The 22,383-nt window shown below is 38.8% G+C and overlaps 1 long non-coding RNA gene across 1 annotated transcript in view; it reads left to right on the top strand.

Annotated features, from left to right (window-relative positions):
- Positions 1 to 22,383, top strand: part of LOC311445325 — a 243,321-nt gene extending 220,938 nt beyond the window's left edge. Inside the window, exons 3-5 of the long non-coding RNA XR_014698344.1 lie at positions 5,025 to 5,211; positions 13,520 to 13,614; positions 20,918 to 22,383. This is a non-coding gene — a long non-coding RNA (uncharacterized lncRNA). The remainder of the gene's footprint in view (positions 1 to 5,024; positions 5,212 to 13,519; positions 13,615 to 20,917) is intronic.

Raw genomic sequence — 22,383 nt, 5'->3', positions numbered from 1 at the left:
CATGCAATTAGTAGTGGAGCTGTAAAGTACCTAATAACAGGGCAAAGAGGAGCCTGCTCACTGAGGAAACTAGATGCACAAAATGGCATAACCAGATAGAGGAGGGGGGCAGGTTGTGCAGGATCTGACATTTTACTATTTAAGAATTCTGAGCAGAAGCAGCATATACTCATTGCAATTTCAAGATATTTGGGGGTATTATAGCAGTAAAGTTCTCAGACAGCAAAGTCTATGACTATATGAGATCTAACAGGATGTTTAACACATGCTTATATTGTATGCCATTTGCCTTCAATGTAAATTATGTGCCTGAGAATCATCTGAATTGGTGTTAAAGTAATCACTGGTTAATATAAAATCTTATGAGATCATCTAAGATCATCTGAGGACTTTTTTACCCTGGAAAATGGAAGTTGTTCACTCTACCTTTAGGCTAAAAAGGGCAATCTGTGCACACTGCTGTCACAACGGAAGCAATGTCAGTAGGCACATGGGCTGAATGCAATTTGCCAACAACTAGTATTGCATTTGAAGCTTGCAATAGCTGGAATTCAAGAGGGGCTGCAGCCCAGCCTCACGAGTGCAACTAATAGCATGTTGTAGAGATCTAAACCTTCAAACATCACAGAATGGTTGAGGCTGGAAGAGATGTCTGGAGGTCTTCTGGTCTAACGCCCTGCTCAAGCAGGACCACTTGAGGCAGGCTGTCCAGGAACATGTCCAGACAGCATATTTGAGTATTTCCAAGGAGGAAAACTCCACCACCTGTCTGGGCGGCCTGTTGCAGTGCTGTGTCACCTGTACAGTAAAGAAATGCTTCCTGATGTTCAGACGGATCTCTTGTGCCTCAGGTTTTGCCCATTGCCTCTTTCCTGGCACTGGGCACCACTGAAAAGAGCTTGGCTCTGACTTTTTTGCACCCTCCCTTCAAATATTCATACACTTTTAAGGGATTATATGTGGGAAAAGTGTGGGGCTGCAGCACAGAGTGATTGTTCTCAGCTATACTGTGTTGCCCAGCTCAGTAAGGCCTGTTTTTAGCCCAAATAGTTTTCTTTGATGAACAGCAGGCATTGTGCCAGAAAAGAGTTCTGGCTGGATGGTCCTGGAGCCCCAGTGAGGAACCTTTGCTAAAGTGCTGTCCTGACCTTTTGAGAGGTTCTTAGACTGATGCATTCAGGCGTGGCTGTCTACATTTAGGATCCAGTACCAGTACCCACTAAATAAGATTTTTCATGGTTTTTGACTGAACTCAGTGGAACTGCTCATGTGTGTAAATGTTACTCAGCTGTATGTATAGTGTCAGGACCTCAGATATGATGGACAAGTTAATTATAAACAGGTCAAAAAGTGATGAAGCTCAGGTTGCAGTTGTAAAGTTTGCTTTAGTTATTAAATATTCAGGCTACTGTCATAGTTGGACTGATTGCTCTAAGGTTACCAACCCAGTCTCTAATATTTATGACATGTCTTGTTCGCTTCTTCTTCTTGACACTGTCTTGAACTAGCAGAGACAAGGTGATGGATTTTTTTTTTCAAGCATCTATAACCCTTAATGTGTACTTAGCGGAAATGAGGAAGGCAAGAATTTGAGGCTAGAAGCTTTAAGACAGAAAAGTGTAGAAGCAAACAATTCTTTGTGTCTGAGATACTCATAATGGATACAGTGCCAATATTTGCTCAATATATATGTGATATCACATGCTGTATTAGAGACCTTTCACGTTTTTCTTTGTTCTACTTCTTTTCTCTGTCTTACTGCCATCACACAAAATTCTTTTGACTACAGATAATAAAAGGTGTATGGGAAGTAGATTTCTAGATTGATCTATCATTTATATGTCAAGCATCCATTCTCTTTTGGCTTTTAAGAAAAGAAACAACCTTGTGCCTTTAGCTTTGTACTTACACAGAGATGACACTGACTGTCCCTCCCATTGGCACCAGGTTAAAAGAAGTTCTGATATTTATGAATGCACAAAGTCACATCTCATTTATCTCCAGACCTGAGGCCCCATTATCATATCAGCTCACTTGCTCAACTTGGAATCCTTATGTAGAGAAATTAAAGAAAAAGGTGTAACAGAACAAATATCCCTTAATCAATTGCCCTCTGACATCTCTCACTCAGAGGTTGGAGCTTGCAGAATGAATTAGTGTAATAAGCTCAATATGTACAGCAGATGGCATGGACATTATAATAAAAGTAGATGAAATAAAACCTCAAATCATTTATAATGATTTATAACTATTGATCCCACTAAAGCATTTCTCTTCCTTCAGGGAGGGGAGTAGAGAAAGAAGCATTAGCTAGAAGCTTTCTTTTATATGTGTATATATATGTTTTTGCTCTGCATACTGAGTGGAAAAAAGCCTTGCACATAGAAACAGTCTAAGCAGTCAGGTAAAAAGCCATTTATATAAAAGTTTAAGTAAATTTGTTATCTATTCCAAAGAGTTTAGATAGGATTTCAAAGTGATATTTTAAGCAAAACTGCTTTATGAAGTGATTTTGGGGGTGGTTAAACCACATATCTAAATCACTCAGCTTTATGGGGCATATCCATCTGTATCAGTCACATCGCATTATGTTGTTCCACAAAACATCATAACATCTTATAGGACTTACTTCTGAAAACCGTTTTTGCTTAAATGGTAGGATAGGCTGCTCACAATGAAAGTGAGATTAGCTGGCAACATATGACAATATAGAGCTGAAGGTAAAATACAAAAACCAAAGACAAGAAACTTAATTCAACTGTCTCTTAAATGTAATACATGTATGTTCTGAAGAAAGGGGGGAAATCTAAAGAGCAGTGTGCTTGCATATGTACTAGCAGGCTAACAAAATATCCAAGCTTAGATTTAGGCAAACTCAATCCCAGAACACATCTCAGCAAATATATATATATATATATATATTTTCTAATGGAGGCTGCCATTATGACATTAATCATATGTCATTGTGATTGCTACAATGAGGAGTTTTCTTTCCAAAGCTTGCTCCAAACTCCAGAAGACTGAAGACATAACATCTACAAAAAGTTTAAGTTAACCAAGTTATCTGGTGATTACGTGCTTCCCGATGCAGGGAGCTATTTGCACAGCTTAACTCTGTCTTTAGGCTAGCGTTTGTTTAATACAACTGACCCCGAAACTACTTCAGCACACAATGAAAGTTAAGCACTAAATTAAGGCTGTCAAGCAGACTTAGGACCTTGTTAAATTATTTAACCTATCAGTATAGCTGAGAATTTATTCAGGTAAAGAAAATTTACCCCTGTTAATTTACAGAGCTTAACAATGTGTCATACACAGCAAACAGGTGTGTTAACTGTTTTTAACTCACCAAAACACCACTGATTTACCTAGAGAACCATAAATCTTTCCCTTGCTGGAAGAAGGTAGATTTTCAGACCCCTGGACAAGGCCCACTGGCATAAACATTAGCACTAATTAGTTGGGATAAAGGTCAGAAGACTGTGCAACTGGTGGTGACCAAATATTGCCAAAATTAGCTTCACTGGTTTTATTAATAGCTACATTAGCTACATTATGTGCATTCAGCAATCATGGGAAGTTGCTAATTGGAGAGAAGCATCTCAGCATGGTAGGTGCTGCACTAGCCTCTCGAAGGGCCATCTGTTGAAGCACAGCCCTTGCCTGAAACAAGTTACGCTTCTGGTGCAACTGGAGTTTGTTCAAAGTGTGTGTGTGTGTGGGTTGAGGGGGAGGGGAGGCATGGTCTCTTAGGAAATTTTGGTGTTATTTCCATTGTCCTTGATTAGAAATGGTTCCATGTTAAAAAAAAAAAAAAAAAAAAAAAAAAAAAAAAAAAGTACCTTTTTATAACTGTTTAATCAAAGTTTGGTTTGAAGTCATTACAGTATCATTTTGCTCTTTATGAATAAAAGTACAATATTGAAAAATAATGACAATTTTTCACTCAAAATTCCAGTGAAAAACCTTTCCTCAAACCTTTCCATACCAAAACAAAACAAAAAAAACAGGGACATGTGACGGGCTGTTGTTATAACATGGAAAATATGATAACGTTAGAGGAAAATGAGGAACCGAAAGAGGCTTCAGCAGAGGAAGGCTGAGGAGTTGCTGTGTTTACCTCCTGGCATGCTATTTTTACCCAGCTGCATGCCGTATAAGCTTCATGGCGAGGTTAAGTTTTGCTGGGGGAAGTAAAGGTCCCACAGACACGTGGGCAGGGAAAGCAGTAATCCTGCTGCCAGCATTGTCCCGGAGTAAGGGGTTGGCCAGGTTAGGAAGAGGTGGAGGGGAGGACCCTGAAGCTGAGCAGAATGGTTTGAGCTTCAGTCAGGAGTGTGGTGGTGGTGTGAAAGTCCCTGCCTTGTGCACACAAAGCAGTAGAAATCAACAGTGACCAAATATGCTTGCTGGGCAGCTGCCCCTGAGGTTCCGATTGCTTTTATCAATGTTCAATTCCACATAGTCACATACTCCATAGCTTTCAAGACCAAGCACTAAATCCTTTCAACTACCAGAGCAAACATTTGTTAATTAGTTAGCAGTTGTAAGTGGGATGGTGACCCCACAGGATGGCTATCATTTCATGCTCTGATACGAAGACCTCTCGCCCTTGCCGTCCCTCCATGGTCCCGCAGCCCTTCACCCACATTAACACTGTGCTTTTCTAGGGGACGCCACAAGGCAACTGTAAATCCACAGTTTTGCACTTGACAGATGGGAGCCTACAGCAGGGTTGTGGTGGGGGGCTGCAGCTGGGAGGATGTGGGCAGCCTAGTCCACCACCATTCCCAGTCCGCAAGGAGGTACAGGCTGGGACAAGCTGTGCCCTCCGTTCCCTTGCCTGAGTGGGTATTTGGTACAAAGCTTTGGATTATTTTTTGTCCAACCAAAGCTTCCTTTCTATTAATATTTCAAATGTAATTATTACTGAGAAATTACTGTACATCACTTCAGAAGGTTCACTTGGAAACTGAAGGATGGGAAAAAAACTTACTCAAACTGTATAAATCTCTGTGTTTCAGACCAGTAAGCATCACTTCAGAGTAAGGAGATTGTCCATGGATGTGAAGGGACCGTGCCTGTTTGAGAGAGACCTGCTACTATAGGCTACATCTCTCTTCTAACTATGGCCTTTCATGCTTGAGTCTGGCTTTTGAAAGGAGCTTTGTGCAAGACCTTTATGCTTTATATTTTCTTGATGTGCCCCAGGTAAGGAACCGTATATAGGCTATCTAATTTTTCATTGTATAATTGCTACCCTTTGTCGTGGCTGGTTATGTAAGGTTTGCAGTGTGAACAGGGTGCACTGCTGAAAAGCCGTTGTTTTCTAATACAGTTCTTTTAATTTAGAAGTCACAATACGAATATAAGGGAGGAGCAGAATCCTATTATTTCTCATTTTTCATTTAAAAAAGAGAAGATCAAAATAACAAATATAGACTTCTGCCCCCCCAACCCAACAGAATTAAAAATGTCTGAAGATGAGCCTTTAGGAATGAACTGAGTGAAAATATTGAACAAAATAGAGATGTTTTCCATTTTTCATGAATATTTTGCATTTTCCTTTTTTTTTAAATCAAACATTTTGACTACTTTTCCTTCCACATATTTGGCCTTCTCTTTAAAGCTTTCATTATAACAGCTTTGGAAAATTAATGCATTAAAGAGAGACAAAGAAAACAAAAGGAAAATAAAAATAACAAACTAACATAACTGCATTTTGTCACACTCTAGTGGGGCTGAAGGATGGTGTTTTTATGACAATCCTTGAAGAATGTCTCCTGGGATATCACTCCCAAGGGAAGCAGTGGCTTCAAGGCTGATAATCACAGTGTGGTATGATAAAAGCAAAATAGGATTGTTTGAGTGCTGGAGGTGCTCCAAACACGTCCTCGTGCCCTGTCTGATCGTTCAGCACACATGCCTTTGCACAAGACAAGTTTTTACAATAATGCAAAAGGTTGTCACTCTAAGATAATTCCCACTTTTCAAGAAGAGGGGGGAAAAGCCGCTATAGCTTGAGTAAACAGGAGAATTGTTTCTCTGCTTTAGGCTTCTTAAAGGTTAGGAGAGGCAAAAATCACCAGCAGTCAGGAACAGCTGAAAATAAGTCACTGAAAAAGTAAAACAGAAATAATGTAAAGCAAGGGAACCATGGCAGGGTCTTGGGTGTTGTTTAGTTTCCAGTTTCTACGACATTATTTTTCAGACCTCTCCCCTCCCACTGTGTCAGTGAGGCGGGAAGTGACCTGCCTACTTATTTTCTGGCTTCACACTTAGCAACAGGGTGACATGCTGAACAACTGACTGTGTACACCATATTGTAGACCCATGTGCTGTACAACAGACAATTGAAATACCTCTGAAAAAGTACATACTAAGTTTCAGATTTGTATTTGCTTTGGGAAGATAATGGCATTTTTCTCTCAAGCAAGCTTTTCTTTCCTTTCTCCACAGCATGATTATCAGGCATCATGCTGAAGTGGCACATATATTATTCTAATTAACTCCCTTAAATTTAAGGAGGAATGCCTCAGTAACTGCATGGGGCTCAATAGAAATTCCCCATGAACTCTGCACATTTTACTCCTCTTGGTATTTGCAAGCTGTGAGCAGCTCACATACATGCCAACTCCATTTGCAGAGCCAGCTCTAGACTTACTTCTTGGAACAAAGCTACGTGGCCTTTGTCTCCCATGACTTTTCCCATTTATGAATGTTACCGAGGAACCTTGAGCTTAGTCTGAAGAGAGCATGGCTTCTGATGGTGCATATAAGAGAATGTGTCTGAGATGTTGGAGCCACGAGTTAGCACCACTTACATGATGCTATACCCCTCTGCAGGAATTGTTTTTTTTTTTTCTGTCCAGCATGTGTTCATCATCCACATTTCAAGAGTTGCCTGTGTTTGTCTTTGAAGTACCTTCATGACCACAGTAAACACACAAGCTCCCTGCAGTGAGGGAAATGTGGACACAGGCAGCAGGAGTTGTGGGCAGCTGATGTGGACACAGGATGAGGTGCATTCATCATCTATGTGAGCTGACAGATGAAATAAGTAAGAAACAAAGCAGTTTGTAACCCTTAATTTGTTGTAATATTGTATCTGCCTTAGCTCTGAACACAACAGCATCTTCCTTTTCCTCTTTAACAAAATCCCACAGAGATTGCCTTGGAGAGCACAGTGGGCTAGGAAGAAGTAAAACTTAGGCTGGAAACCAATTGCTTTGCAGTTTATGAGCTTTCCAGCTCCTTCCAAGATCAACATGGCAAAACAATACGGCTACATACCTGCAGACAATATAATGACAGAGCAAATTGCTCTCACTTAAGAAATCCTGTGCTGCTGTACCCCAGAAGATGCTTTCAAAACTCCATGGGAGAGTTGAATAGATCGCTTTGACATAGGAAGAGCATTTCTATGTGCATAAGGTGAAATGACAGCATTTTAACTATGAAAGCAGTCAGAAGCTAAATGTATAAGTTTCATGAGACATAACAGGCTTTCAAATCAAGCAACAAGCTTTAAACTGGAGGACACAACCAGACATACTGGAGAGAAAAGCTGAACCTAACACAGGATCTGCCTTCCTGGTCCATACTATTTTGTGTTTCACGTCCATATAGCCTGAAGCTTCAGCATTTCTTGGGAGAGAAATGTATGAAAAAAGAATGAATATTTGAAATTACAGCAAGCTGATGTGGGAATGAGGTCTTGACTGTGCTACAAACAGATCATGCTCTGCTTTCAGTATTAAAGACAAAATCAGGAGGGGAGTGTTCAGTATCAATGAGCACTCATGCATAGCTCTTTGCTGCCATGTGTGATGAGAAGAACTGACTATACCCTTTCAGTCAAAATACATTCTTCAAGATAAAAGCTATCTTTTTTCTTAAATGAATTATTTCTGCTCAGAAACGTGTCTGAAATTTTCAATTTTCCAAACAGAAAAAAAAAAAAAACACATTTTTTTTTTTTGTGAAAACTTAAAAGCTGATTGAAGTTTTCAAAATTACGAAACTTGTGTTTGATTGTATTTTTCACTAAAACAAGAAAAAAAAAAAAAAAAAAAAAAAAGGTTAAATCTTGGAAGGGCACTAACTATTATTGATATTTTTCTCTGAAAAATATTATCTGTGTCCTGCCCAACTTTTGTAGAGAATGTGTATTCAGCTATGCGCAAATGTTCATAGCTCCATGTACATCCACAGTACCCTCCTTCGGCTGTATCAGAAAGGCTTCTCAAAAGAATTGATTTCTGTTCCCAGCTCTTTCCCGACATTGTGTGTCACCTTGTAGAGGGCACTGGACTTGTTTGTGCCTCTATGCCTCTCCTTAGACTGGTCAATCGTTCAGCTTCTGATCTTCTCAGAGGTTAAATCCTTGGAGATGCTTGTGTCCAGGGGCAACTGATCTTCCCTACTACATCTCAGTGATGCAGTAATCTAAATAACAGTAGGCACAACTCAAAAGACTGTGCTGTATGCCACTACTGCACATCTAATCTCTGCCGTCTGTGACTGTGTATGCTCTGTACGTATGTGTTCTTCAGCTTCTTAACCTCCAAATTCTGAAGTACAGCAGATTTGACGACTACATTGAATATTTGTTAAAGGCCAGCAGAAAGGATCCCAGAGGAGAGTCAACTTCACATGAAACACAAAGCATCCGTTGTGTTAACTTAACTCGTTTTAGCTGCACTTTGACAAGGTATCATTTGGCTTTTTTTCCCCCATTAGAGGGTGCCATGTGCAGTGCATCCCACCAACCAGGAATCAAGGAGCACTACCTCAGGACTCCTCGCTGACAGCGAAGGTTGCAAACTGTCCTCATTAGCATGCAGCCTACTAAAAGAAGTGTAAGTAAGGCTTTGCATTACGAAAGGAAAGAGCCTGTGCCCCAGAATACCAATTGCTGTGAACAGCAATACTGCAGTGGAAGGCATTAGGTGGGAGAATGCTTTTGAGAGCAGAGTGTAAAGAGGGTTTGGCTGTTTCAGGTCAAGCACTTGATTTTAAGGGACTCCTAATCAATTTGTAGCCTAAACCTGGAGTGAGCATCTCTCTACTTTTCACAGCAAGGGCCTTGGGAATTGCATTTTCTCTTCAGGACTAGGGCTTCAAAAATGAGGGGTGATCTTGTGCTGCCAAGGTCACAGCTCCTAAGCTGAGCTTGTCTTGAAAAATCACTACAGGATTTTGGTTTGACTCTAAAGGGAGTTTGATGTGATGAGGGCAGAACCTAGCCAAACTACTGCCTGCCAAGCAAGCAGCAGGTTCAGGTCTCAGCCTGATTTCCAGAAGCTCACAGCTTCAAGGACTTGGGCTCAGCTTTCTCGCTGATCTCCAGAGGGGTGCCACTGGATCAGCTGTCCAAGTCACTCTCAGTCAGTCCACAGCTTTTTCATGAACAGAAGTCCAGTGAAAGAGCAGTCACCATCTCCATCCAACCTGGGCACTATAGTCAGTAAATACAACTGCATACAAATTTCTTTCCCCCTGCAATATGTCCTTGCATCTGTCAGAACTGATGCCTCTGCTCAGGTGATGCTGGAGCTCCCGAGTGCCACAGGTTCCCAAAGGAATTGAAACAAAGGAGAAATCAGCGAAGGGAAACATATGCTACACGTCTTCCCACCCTGCTAAGCTCTCAGAGTCTACTAGAGCCTCCAGGAGTGTCTGTTGCTTGTTTCAAGTCTTGATAGACATTTTGGACAGCACAGTTTAGGTTTGAGTCTCAAAATATATGTGTGAATGAGGTAATATATTTGGGGGAGTTGTGATAATAAATTACTTTCTGTATTGTACTGAGTGTTAAGGTTACTCAGGCAACCTAGATATCAATATGCATATAACCAACTGGGTATTGAATCAATTACAGTTTTTCACAAAGCATTTGCATTCTGTACCTTGTTATGAGAGTGATCTGCTGTCACCATCAATCAGTATTTGCTTCACATATATAACTCTATTACTAGAAATAATGTCTCTCAATTATTGCATAAAAGCGTAGGTATTTGTACTGCTTTCCCATTGTGATGGTGGATTTTAACTGGCATGTTTGGTTCTTATCCATATACTCCTGTAGAGGAGGATTTTCAGGGTTGCCTTTGGATGTATTGTGTAGAGAAAGCTTTTGTATAGAATTTCAGTATTGAAAAAGGAGAGTCTGCAGGTCTTGCTCAGAATTTGTTCTCCGTCATCTTCTTTGTTAGCAGTGATGCTGAAATTGAAAGGTACAGTTCTTAAAGAGGCTCTGCCCTACTCATTTACAGGGAAAAAGTTACACATATTGTATATGGTTCTTCATAGACCTCCAGTAATTGCTTTTTAAAGCTTTTCTACATATCAGTTTCCCTCAGAGGCCAGAAAAAAAGGTCACAGCCATTGATGTTTGAAGATATCTAGCTGTCTTTTTCATCTAAGTGCTCAGGTCTGGGATCCAAGTAATGTAGACTAATTTTATTTATTATTATTATTTTTTTTTAATTTATTAAATTTCAGCTAGGTTTATCTTCCTCTGTTGTTGCTTTTGACCTAAATCTTTCTGGAAAGGAGAAGTAACAGCTCTGATAATGTGTAATAAAGTCTTCCATTTCTTCACACTTCCAGGACATTTTGGGCAATCAGTTGGTATTTAGTTACGGACTTAGACATAAGAGTTAGAAAAGCATCTATAATATTAGATGCAAGATACAACAGTAGATGTAGTAGATTGGAAAGCAATACCTTTGTCCATGATCAGAGATGTGCTCTATGTTTCGTTCAGCCCTGTGAAAGATGACAGAATGAAACACCCTCTATCCAGACTGGTAAGGGCTGCTTGCCTGAGCTGGAGGTCTTGCATTTCTCCATTTGTGCTCCAAGGGAAACATCAGTCATGGTAATGGCAACTTAGAATGTCACACAAATGTTCATCTTAAGTACTTTGCTTGCATTTTTTCCCCCGCACAATTCAATGAGAGGAGACAGATGATAAAAATTATCACTGAACCCTACTTGCGTACATTTGCAAATCTCTCTGGGAATCTATTTTGATCAAAATATGGTAAGGTAGAGAAACCCAGTCTCAGCTCATTTCAGAGACATGCTTAATTTTATGCATATCAACAGTCCCACTGAGTTTAGCGAAACTACAGAATGCTTTGAATAAAGCACACAGATGAAGCCTGTTACAAAACTGAGGCCCAGAAACCTGTGAAATCTGACCTGTGACATTTTGACCTCTGTTTACCAAACTCTCCTTCCCCTTTAACCAAAATAAGCTAAGTAATTCTGGAATAGAGATATATCTCCAGAGAGGAGTGATAACTTTTCACGGCCACAGATTGTTAAATGCATAGATAGCTTCTCCACCCTCTAAATTTCAGTGCAACAATTATAAATTAAGCTATAACTTAGTATAAACTGACTTTATTTGTTCAGTCTTTGCAACACAATGACTTTTAATGAGCACAATCTGAAGACAACAATTAGTGCAGATATCAGATAAGTGATTTTGGAGGTCATAGGTTTTGTCAGCATGAGTAACTATAGCTTTGAGGAGACTGATTTTCAGAGGGTTTATAGCTTAGCACTTTCCAAAACTGGGGATCCAGCAGTAGGGATTTTAAAAGAGTATCTGTCTGGACATTGTGAAGAATCACTCCAAAATGGCAAAATCCTCTTGTGGCTAGGGCAGTAAAATGAAACAGATGAGAGACAACTGTGAACAAGAAATTCTGCAGCTATATTTATCTTCAAAGACTTCATAGGTATTGTCTTAATATTCTCCTGGTGCTAGTACCACTTTTTAACTTGATTAAATTACTCAAATAATAGAATCATTGTTTATAAGTATACCTGGAAGGATCAAAAAGAATCTTCTTGCTTTCATGCACCTCATTTTTTTTTTTCAAAGTCTTAATATTAAATAGGAATTGGGACTTCAGGTTTTGGTCACAATTGTTATGTGCACTGTCATAAGGAAAGCAACGAAAAACAGCAGAGGGCAAGAAAAATGTGTAGATATTAGGTGAAAGTTTTTCACTCAGATGGTGGTGAGCACTGGTTGCCCAGGGAGGTTTTCGATGCCCCATCCCTGGAGGCATTCAAGACTAGGCTGGATGTGGCTCTGGGCAGCCTGCTCTAGTGGTTGGCAGCCCTGCCCAGAGCAGGGGGGTTGAACCTAGATGATCTTTGAGGTTCTTTTCAACCAAGGCCATTCTTTGATTCTATGAAAAGCAATAAGGATCTGGTAAAGCTGATTAGCAGGTAGAATAGGGAAATCTTCTTGACTGTTTGGAGAGATTAGCCAACAGAATTATTAATTTTATCATATGCATATGGTGCATATTACCAATGGTGTTTTCTGTATATCTTTTCCTTCAGTCTCTTGATAGCAGTATCAGAGGGAATTATTGCCCATTTAGTCTTGTACACTACCACTAACAGTCGTTCATGCTTTTGGGAAAGAGAAACAAACCCATAAAGTCTCTGGCTTACTCTTCAGCACTATGCATTTAGGACTTGGAGAGTACCTGCAGAAAGCCCAGTCTGCTTATGTCTTTAAAATGATCAGAATGCATAGGCCTATGCACAACAATCAATATTAATAGTTGGTCAGTTTTCCTAGAGCTGGTCAAATTAGTAATCTCCATTAGTTGCCCAGACAGGAAGTTGTTACCCGATTTCAAGTAATTTATGTCTCACACTCCTCCAGTATATGTCATTGAAAATAATTTATGCAAAGAATTATCAGTCCGTGCATTGCTGATTTTGATTAGTCATCACTTGCTAATATTTTTGAGATAGAACAGGCATCTAAATCACATCCTGCTGTTTCTGCCTCCTTGTTGGATAATTAAAAATACAAACTGAGGTCTAATAATTTATGGTACAATTCCTAATTGAGGAGGAAACCCAAAATATCTCATCTTGGAATTATTAATTATGAAATAAAATCATCATCTGTTCTCTACTTCTATTGTTACCTTGGCCTTCCCAAAAGATTAAAGAACAGTCTGTAAATCTCCCAGCATAAAGTAGGGAGACTAGGTGATGTGGAAATCCAAAATGTAACTGTGGTTTTCGAGGTTTCCATAATTCCTTCCATAAAGCCAAAAAGCACAGCTCCTGTGTTAAATAAACTTATATTGCACAGTACCTGGTAAGTTCAACTGATGAATGATGTTGATCCCCAAATAACTGTGGACTTACCACTTCATGCTTGCTTGCATAAACATTGACTCTCTGCAAAGAAAACTTCTAGTTTTTAATAAGCAGTTGGCATGATATTTGATTTATTTTTATAACATGTTCTTCAGAGTTACTGCTGCATATTTCAAATTGCATTCTGATGGGTTTTGTGTGTGCATGTGTGTGCAGAAGAATCATATTTTCTCAGGTAAAACAGGCAAAAAAGCTCCATTTTTAATTCTTCAGATAAGGTGAATAAGTGTGCTGTTTAATTATGTTAAAAGTGAAAGCTATTGGACTCCCTACAATTTTTTATATTTTTTTTTCTCTAATTTTCCAGAGCTTCCTTCTCTGAACACCTGGGTGTGGCTTCTCTCTGTTCTCATAAAATCAGTCTCATGACCAATTGCAGGAACACCCAGGGAACAGAACAAGGTATTGTAAAGAATGTTCTTTGTATCAGAACATCATTCATTTCAATTTTAAATTTAAAAAAATAAGTAAATGAAAAATAAGTACAGCCATATAATCAGTTTCTTTTGCCTATTTTAGTAAGCTTCACTAAAGACCTCACATCTTTGACTATTGCCCTTTATCCTGTCATCTCAATTCCTTGGGATTGTTTTGCTTAAATGGAAAAAAGCATGTTTAACTCCATAATACAAAACACAGCTGAAATCATTGACACTTCAATCAGCCTTTATTGTGTTGGAATCACAGTAGGATATCCCTTACTTAGACTGTAGTGACACTAAAGCAGAATTGATTTCAGCATAAGAAGGAATGGCAATTGTATTCAAATATATAAATCTCAGTGCAAACAAAGGGAAACATAGAAACAAACTTGCTGTTGGCAGAGTTTGTTTTAATTTTCAAATGTAATAAAATATAGGAGGTGAAAAGAAATAAAGAAGGAAACAAGATTAACTAATCAAATCACCTGCTGGCTGAAGTCTTCAAAGTCATGCTGTTCAGAGGCAGTGAGTATTGAGATCAGTTACCTGAAAAGTGTGACTGCTACAGCAGAGCTTCTGTTGAGAAAAGCTTTCTCAAAACATTTAGAAAACATATTTAATCCTAAATGTTTCTGATCCAAATGTTACACAATTGAGAGCAGATCTATGATGTGAAAGCAGTATGCTGGCTTCCATCCATGAATGAACTTAATGTTAAAACAAATCACAGTGTTGTCTAAAATGCATGTTACAAAAGTAAGTACCAGATGACGTTAAAGCACTCCACAAATGTTTATGATCAAATAATTTCAGAGGAAGCCTGCAAGCATTTGAAAAAAAAACAAAAAACAAAAAACAAAAAACGGCTAAATAGCAACAAAGTACAAAAATAAACAATGTGAGTAGAAAGGGAAATGTGTATGTAGTCACAGCCCAAAAATGGTAAAATTCAAATAGTAGAAACAGGTGGAGATGGCTCAACAAGTAGCCCAGAGGATTATTCTTGGATTACTTTTAAATCTGTGTTCAAATCCATGTTTTAACTGCAACTGAGTTAAGCCCAATGACCTGAAATTTTTGTGCAATGGGAAGTAATCCACGTGCTAAAGACCTCAGGAATCAGAAGAGGTTCATCTTATTCCTAGGTGATTTATGGCAAGCAAAATCTGCATCTATGTCCAGGCCCAGATCCTCCATCTGTCCTCTGATGTATAATCCTATAGCAGACACACAAACCTGACCATTTAGTTTTACTTATAGCACATCTCTGAGATGTACAACTGGAAAAACAAATGAACAAAACCAAAAAGCAACACATCCATATACATGTAGACTACACAGTAGTACAGAATCTATTGGGATGATAAAGTTCTGATTTAAAGAAGCGACACAAGGTGCAATATTTATATGCAATTCATTGTACCAAAATGGCCACAGTGTCAGTGAAGCTCAGTGCCAATACATACCCACACATATCCATATGCATACAGACTCCAGACTTTCAGTGTGAGGTTGCTGTTGATTAAAAGCTCCTCCTTGCCTGTGAAAAGAAAATATATCCCACCTGTTAAGTTGAGCTGCTGCCTGTGGGTAGGCAGAGACTGTGTGGGAAGACCAGGACATATGAGGAGATACATTTCAGCCCAAGCCCACGACCATTCCTGTCTGAAACATATTGGAGTTCCACATTGCTCACAGGCAGGTGCATTTTCATGCTTACAGCTCATTCCAAGTGGTGATGTATCTTTTCCACTTGAGTATATTTTCATTTCTCCAGGCCCATTTCATCAGGATGACCCTCACCCTTTCCCAGGGAGATGTTATAATTTTCTGGATGTGTTATCTTAACCCACTCAAGCGGCAAAGTCTCAACAAGTGCTGTAGCATGTTAGCTGTGAATGACACCGGGCAGCTGGTACAGTTATGTTGGCTTAGTGGCTACTGCTGGCTGTGCTCCCCACACCACCTCTGGCCTCCCAAAGCCAGTGACAGCCCAGTTGTTCCTCCATTCTCTGCTCCCTAAGGAGCCACACGCAGGTCTCCCAGCAGTGCACAGGTGCTCAGGGCAGGACTCTGGTATACTGGGTGCTGTGCAATGCAGTTTCTAATACAAAGAAAGGATAGATACAGAGCGACAGAGTGGGCATAGTAATGCCGATAGATTTCCTTAGTCCTTCTAGATGGAAAGTTGTACTTCACAAGTTACACTTTCTCTATTTAGCTGACTTAGCCTTGGTTAGGGCAGAAGGGGAAGACAAAGCAAAAGAAAATACCATCACTAAGATTTAGAGTGGCATCCCAGAGCAAGATCCACCTAGACCTGTCTAATCTGCCACTGCAGCTTTATGTACCTGCAGAGAGAAGAGTGAGAGCTTGACAAGTAAACATGGCATTCCCTGAGTGTTGTCCCACTCACCAAATGTATTCATTTCAGCAGATTTTCTGACCCTGGCATGGTTTGCCTGGTTACTCTCAGTGGGTGTACTATCCAGTGACTTGTCTCATTCGTATCCTTGGCACAATGTCAAATTTTGCATCCCCTGACGTGTATGCATCCACAGCAGTGTGGTTCATGTTGTATTTTGACTCTCAGCTATGACTTCTTGCTTTGATTTATCTTCTGTGATCTTTTTGTTAGGTTAGAGGATGTAACAGGTAAGGCATAATTAAAGAAGCAGACAACTTATATGTTCTGACAAGAAATGCCAGAAATACCCAACTCTTCTTCTCTAGCAGCTATAAGAGGCCAAAAGGTACAAGATCAGGTAACGTCAGTTTAATTTGTATCAATATTTGATAGAGTTCGTTCAGAGCAATGTACATGTCTTTTATGTGACTGGCTCATAGAAACAAATAATATTCTGCTCTAAGGTGCTCTTCTCTCAACATTGAACTCATGCTCATGCCGGCTTTCCTACCCTCAGCTGCAACGAGAGCTTCACACCTTTGCGACTTACTATCTGAAACTTGAGCAATATTTATTTCTACCTGCTCAGCTGACAGTCAGTGTTTCCTGACATCTTAAAGCTTAAACAGTTTTTGTGTGAATAGCCTTTTCTGTTGTTTATAAAAACAATGTAAGATACATGATTCTTCTTCATCTTCATGGAATTATGTTTACTTATTAATCTTAATTTAATTGATTCAATTGCTATATAGTTATTATTTCCTGTAAAGTTGCTTTCAAAGAGTACTTTTCTTCTTTGTTTTCTTGAATTCTTTGGATTCCCAGGTCATGCTAGGGGTCAGTATTTTGGCTCCTTCTCATCAGCAAGCTTTAGCTCCAGCATTCTGTCTTAGCTCCAAAAGTCCTGGCCTCCCTTATCAGCTCTCACTTCAAATCACTGTGTAGGTGCCTAATAAAACCAGAGGATCCAAGGGTCATAAAATGAATCTGGTTCTCAATGCAACTATTTGCAGCTGCAATTCCCATCCTTCCCATTTTCATAGAGGCAGACTTGCTTCTGTCTTCCCTGAACACTTCACACCTGGCTCCATCCTTCACAGATCAGTATGTCCCCTAGACCTCCCTGGTGCGCTTGTCATGTTATTAGCTCATGTGCAAGCAAAATAAGCAAGCTGTTTGTCAAAACTTTGAGTTAGACTCATGGTTGTATGTCAATTTTATTTGCTTGTTGGCTGTCCCATTCTTTGAGAGGAAAAGGGAGTCAGAATTTCCCTAGCTAGGAATTTGAGGTTAAAAAAGACCTTATTTTCAAAGGGAAACAGCCATTCCTATACAAGATCGTGCTTTTCCAATTGCCCTAGAAGCACTCTTGTACAGCAGCCTCCTTCTGATCATCCCCCTCGTTCCATATCTGCATATTTTAAGTCTCTCAGCATGCATCATGTGTGAGTTACCAATTGAGCAGCAGAAGTTCACAGAAAGGACAGTGCTATATTAACAAAACTTGGCTCTTTATTCCCTTTTGTAAGAAACACAGCTAGCTAAAGCCTCCTGTCCCAAACCCTTTTCAAAATTGCATGCAGGCCATGCAGAGCAAACTAGGCCATTCCTTGGGTGAAATTTTAGCCCTTGCTGAAGAAGACTTAATGGGGGAGGGAGCTAGATGATTCTCATAAATCAGTAAGAACCAAAGGATCAAAAAATGAACTCACATTTAAGTAATCTGTTGGGGGGAAGAATGAGTCAACATTGACAATGCATTCATCTTAACGAAGACAAATATTTATACCAAACAAAATTAACATATCAGAAAATTAAAGAGGAGCATATAATTAACAAAAGGCAAGGGAATTGGCATAATGCTGATAAATTCTTCATTAATAAAATAACTGCTTTAAAATGTCAAAATGAGTATATTTTATTCATAAATTGTGTAGAATTTAGCACACTAATTAAAGACATAGGCTCCATAGCTATTTACATGGCAATTAAATCCACAATGCCAGTGACCCAGCCAAATTAATGTTGGCCCCAACTTAAAAGTAGACTGTACAAATAAATAATTCACACTCTCGCTAGAGTCTTTGCTTAAGCAAACTGTTCAGTGTAAAAAATCCTGAGAATTATGAATGACTTTGATGTGCATTAAAGAAAATAATAAAATATAAAATAAAATATAAAATAAAATAAAACAAAACAAAACAAAATAATAAAATGCAAAATAAAACACTCCAATGTTTTATTAGAGACTTGCATTCCAAGCTAAGTTATATCAACAGTGATGGGAAGAAAGTGGGCACAGCAGGTTGTAACAGTTCAGCTGTCTTTTAAAAAAGCAACCAAATCTGCATAGATAGTTGTAGGCAGCAGAACGCCTGCTATTACAGAATCATACAAGCTCTTACCAGCTTCCTCAAAGTAGTGTCTTTGGTTTTGACTCATTGTTTACCCCCATAAGATTTAACTATGTTGGGGCTTACCCCAACTCTTGTTCCTAGGAGGAAAGGGGAAAATGGCAAGCAATATGCAAAGAGCAAAGTTCAAGAGCGAGTGGAACAGGCACAGTTACAAATTACTGTTTTGTGGTGGGTGTGTATGTGATGATGTGGGCAACTTTTTTCTTTCTAGGAGGTCAGAATTTGTCAGCAAGGAAGAGCAACATGTGAAATAGCCATATCAATGTAGCATGATCACAGCTTCCTTGAAAACAAAATCTCAAAAAGATAATCATGCTAGTAATGTTCCTGAAATATCAGCCACTTGCTCTTAGAATTGGGTGCAAGGTAGGGCACTTTTTCACCCTTGGCTGGATTGAGAAAAATGAGAATGGTGTTAGCTGATGTCATGGCATGGCTCATATATCCACAGGTAGAGCTGCTGTTTGCCAAAGCTTTGTATCTACCTATACTTAATAAAATAAATAAATAAATTAATAATAATAATAATAATAATAATAATAATAATAATAATAATAATAATAATAATAATAATAAAAACAGGCAGAACCACCAGCTGATGAAACAGGCAACAGCATAAATCTTGGGACAGACTGACTAACCAATGGAGGTCAATAAACATGAATGCTCTGCTGAGCCAGGTCAGGATAAATCCAAGGTGAAACAGTCAAGGAGGGGTCCAGAGCAGTTCTCATGTTATACTCTTCCTAGCTTACCAAAACCTATCTTCCTCCTTCCTGGTGCTCGATGCAAGCCATATCCTATAGTCTTTCAGTCCCTCAGGAAACATACTGAAAAAAAAGGGAGAAAAGGAGAAACATATGCTTGTACTAAAAATTCAGTTTTGATATAAATTGAGTCCCACTTATACAGAAATTATATATATATTTTTAACTGTTGAGGGTAAATATACAGTCAGTATAAAGCTTATAAACCATTCTGTGAACATCTCAGACCTCAAAATAGATTTCATATGAGAGTTTAAGCATCATGCAGGTTATCTTCACAGAGGTGAATTTCACCACTGTATCTAGTCACAACCTGATTTATATGTTAGATAGACTGGACTAGATTGTATGAAAATATCAGTGAAACTTATAATCTTTACAAGTCAAAACAGCTGCAAAGGGCCATGACACAGGTCCGGTTTGCTTCAAACATGAGTTTTCTTCAGCATGTCCCAAATGAGGGATAGAATATTATTATTTACATCACATACATGTAGAACAAAGCACCGACTTGTTGTGGCTCAGGGTTATGGGAATGAAGCATTCTAAGTTTTTTGCAATTATTTATAGGACTTAATAATGCAGAATGCTTCTGACTTAATTATTCATCTAAAACAGCACCTATAATCCTAGGTCCTTCAATTCCAGAAAGTTATTGATGGTTGGAAGGCATTCAGAGAAAAGTAACAGATGTGTTCAAGCATTGGAGAGACTGATTTATGTAAGGAAGTTACCAGAAATAAATATGAACATTGTGTTGTAGCTTTGACCAACCCAGAATGAAATGGGAGGCTGATGTGACAACAATGTATGGGGTTTTTGAAAGGTACAAATTCCATCTATGTAAAATAATTTATATATGGGTCATCCATGGGTAGTACAGTGGAATATAAAACTGTGGGTGGAAGAATAAGGGAAAAAAAAAATCTAAACCATCAGTTAGCAGAGTTGCATCCCATGAGAAGCGACTGAATTATTTTAAACAAGCTTTGGCATCACATTGGGAGCTATACCATAGGGGAGAAGTCCTACATAATCAGGGACAGAAAATTAATATTTCTTCTCTATAATTTCAGTCATTCAGTACCACGGCTTCATCATTTCCGTTGTTGCAATCTTTCTTGCCTTTTGCTTTTCGAGATCTTTTATGTTAAAAATCCAGCTTTTCAGAGTCATCATCAAGAGCAACAAAGAACTTTTTTTTTTTTTTTTTTAAATCATAAAAGACTCAGCTAATAGTTATCGTGATTTTATATACCCTTCAGTAAAAAGGCTCCACAGCTTCTACACGTAAATGGCCTGTCTGTGTGCCAGTTATCTGTCATGCCGTTCCCTTAACCATGAAGAGTTACATCAAGTTCTTGGGGGGAGTACATAAAGCCAGATCCCTCTGTCCCTTCCATGCTTTCCTCTGCAAGTTGATGAACTTAGCCCAGCTTTTAGGCCCACACCTATGAAGTACTGACTGTGCTTGGTTTGGGTGCACAGCATCCTTCAGGACTGACACTTCTGGTAATACTTCAGTAGAGAAAGGCATGTCAGTAAATCATAATGTATAAAGTCTGGTTCTGAATTTATTCCATAGTAAATTTTTCCTGATACAGTTCTGTTGATCTTGTCTCAGTCTTTCTTGGTTTTCAACATTTTATCTGCATGATTGAAGGCTCTCTTTTTTTTTTTTTTTTTTGACAGAAGTTCCGGAATAAGGAAGTTATCCTGATATTGGCCTCTTCCCTGCTTGCAAGTCACTGCTACATGCAATTCTGCTTGGAATATATTTTTCCAGTAATGCATTCAAGCAAACATAATCTCAGCCAAGGTCATAATTTTGAACTGAACAAAGTAACAATTCTGTTTATGTGCTATTCTGACAAAAGCTCTCACAAAGAAAGCAGTTTCTGGTAAGCACAAGCAAAGCCAGTTGTGACCTGATCTTGCAAGCTCACACAAATCCGATGGCTTTGTCTGGAGTTCTTGGTACATGAGGGAATCTTTCACTTCACGGTCATAAAATGAGGAGCCAGTTCCTGAATGGACATTTTGAGCACTCTGCCATGATTAAGCGATCAGTAACAGTTTCAAACCCTTTTCTTCAGAGAGTAAATTAATAGAATTGCCCTCACATCTCCTCAAGAAATCTGTTCCTTGTCCTGGAGGGAAGACCAGTGGTATTTATGTCCTCCACTGCAGGTATTGCCTAATCTGTCCTTAAAGACTTCTCACAAAATCATTCCCAGGAAATCTATTCTGTCACTTCAGTACACCCAGTTTTAGCAACCTTTCTAGTTACATATAACATGAATCTTTCTGGTCATAATGTAAGCCTGGCACTCTTTATCTTCCTTACTGTAGATGTTTGAGATCCAGCTATTCCTCTGCTTTCTGTGACAATTAGAACTCACTTGACCTGCTACCATGATTTTTTTTTTATTACTACTAATTTTTTATTTTTTATTTTATTTTATTTTTACAGTTCTTCATGAAATCCTCTCGATTCTTGTCAGTTGATCTCCACATTTCTTGAGATGTTCTGCCCAAAACTTGGCAGATGTTTAAAAGTTCAGCTGAAATTTTATTCAGTTCCAAATTGAAGACAAGTCTTATTTCACATAGTCCCACTTATATCTTCAAATATGACATTTGCTTTTTCTACAACAGCATGACATTGCTGGCTTTTGTAGATTGTAATTCATTAAGATCCTCAGATCTGTTCTGTAGAAATTCTTCCTAGACAGTTATTTTCTAGCCTGAATTTATTCAAGTTGATTCCTGTCTATGTACCTTTCACTTGTCCCTGATGAATTACAGTCTCTTTTTGTTACCCCAATTCTAGCACCCATCCACATCATTACAACTTTATCCTGTCCTCTGACATGCTTGCAGGTGCAGTTAGCTTGGTTATCATCTCCAAATTGTAATAAGCATACTCGTCAAGGTCATTAATGAAAATGTTGTGTATCACCAGGTCATGGACAAACACTTGTGCAACTCCAGAATCACCATGAAACTTGTCTACAAATGACTCATGTTTAATCTCCAAATACAGCTTTCCAAACAGCTTTATAAATCCCCTTGCATTGCTTCAACTATTCTGTACTTCCCTAGCTTGCTTATGTGGTCTTCCTGTGATATAACATTAAAAACTTTGTTAAAATTAA

Source organism: Aythya ferina (assembly GCF_964211825.1).
Source record: "Aythya ferina genome assembly, chromosome: 1".
NCBI classification, from domain to species: Eukaryota; Metazoa; Chordata; class Aves; order Anseriformes; family Anatidae; genus Aythya; species Aythya ferina.
This window is presented reverse-complemented; position numbering and strand designations above follow the sequence as displayed.